The sequence below is a fragment of the Otolemur garnettii genome, unplaced genomic scaffold, assembly GCF_000181295.1.
Source record: "Otolemur garnettii isolate 467f Iridium unplaced genomic scaffold, OtoGar3 scaffold00022, whole genome shotgun sequence".
NCBI lineage: Eukaryota > Metazoa > Chordata > Mammalia > Primates > Galagidae > Otolemur > Otolemur garnettii.
In genome coordinates this window covers 20,862,166-20,863,552 of record NW_003852417.1, presented here as the reverse complement: position 1 = coordinate 20,863,552, position 1,387 = coordinate 20,862,166, and the positions used below count along the sequence as shown (strand labels likewise).

The 1,387-nt window shown below is 33.5% G+C and overlaps 1 non-coding gene across 1 annotated transcript; it reads left to right on the top strand.

Annotated features, from left to right (window-relative positions):
- The first annotated feature begins 868 nt into the window (after positions 1–868).
- On the top strand, positions 869–972 carry LOC111724389. The gene has a single exon (XR_002772689.1). It is a non-coding gene; the product is annotated as a U6 spliceosomal RNA (small nuclear RNA).
- Positions 973–1,387: the final 415 nt, after the last annotated feature.

The following is a 1,387-nucleotide window of genomic DNA, read 5'->3' as shown; positions in this document are numbered from 1 at the left end:
GTTTATATATCACTTTGGGCTTTCAATTTGCTCACATTTTCAGTGATTTTTCCTCTTCCTTTCTTATCTATCTTAGCATTCACTTATTCTTTGTATAATTCTATTTCTCTATACTATTTTAGAAATTGTACACTTCGTTTCTTATTTTTAGTTGTTTAATTTTTAAGTTTCTCTTGCCATTTTAATAAATATGTATAACTTAAAATTATTGAACACTTTTTATCATTCTTCTGAAAAACATGAAGATATTTTACCTTAAGTCCAATTGCCTGTTTCCTTACTAGATGTTTGATGTAGTATTTTTTTTTTTTATCATTTTTAAGCCTAGCATAGTAGATATTATTACTATTTTTTTACACAGGTAATATTTACCCACATGTTTACCAGTTTCTTTTCTCATTTTTCCTTTTTTGCAACATAATTTCTTCTTCCTGAAATATTTTTTAGAAGTTTCTTTACTGAAGAGAGTTGATGATAAATACTCTTAGTATTTATTTACTTGAAAAGGTAGATGGCATAAGATATGGGTCAAATTTTGTTTGTTTATTTTTGTATATGGATGTCTAACTGCTCCAGAACCAAGTGTTGGAATGGCTATCTTTTCTCTATGAGATTGCCTTGACATCTTTTTTGAAAAATCAATTGATCATGGATGGGAGAGTCTGTTATGTCTCTCTATTCTGTTCTGCTGATCTTATGTCTATATTTTTGCTAAAATCACACTGTCATGATTACTACAGCTTTATATTAAGCTTTGAAATCAGGTAGTATGGGTCCTGAAAAATTGTTTTGGCTAATTCGATTCACTTTGCTTTTCTATATAAGTTTTAAAATTAGCTTATCAATTTTGATGTAAAAAGCCTACTAAGTGTTTGCTTCTGCAGCACATATACTAAAATTGGAACCATACAGAGATTAGCATGGCCCCTATACAAGGATGACAAGCAGATTTGTGAAGCATTATATGTTTTTATATAGGAGGTGGCGGGTTCAAACCCAGCCCCAGCCAAAAAGAGCCTACTAAGGTTTTGTTTTTGATGGTATTGAATCCCATAGATCAATTCAGGGAGAATTGACATGTTAACAATAATGAGGCCTCCTTTACCTCACTTTTAAAGTAACATTTAAAATAACACCAACAGAAATTCTGGGAAGATGGCCAACTGGTAGCAACCCTTGTCAGAGGTTCTTGAACAAAGGAAGAAAAACTGGACGGAACCAGACTCTACAAAGCCAAAAACAGGGAGCTGAGCCAGGAAAGAAGTTTGGCAAGCTGTAACTCCAAGGAAGAGCATTCAAGAAAACAAATTACAGGTACAAAGCCTATGGACTAGAGGATGGGAGATGCCTCCCCCAAGCAGGAGGCCTGCCACAGGCTATCTCTGAA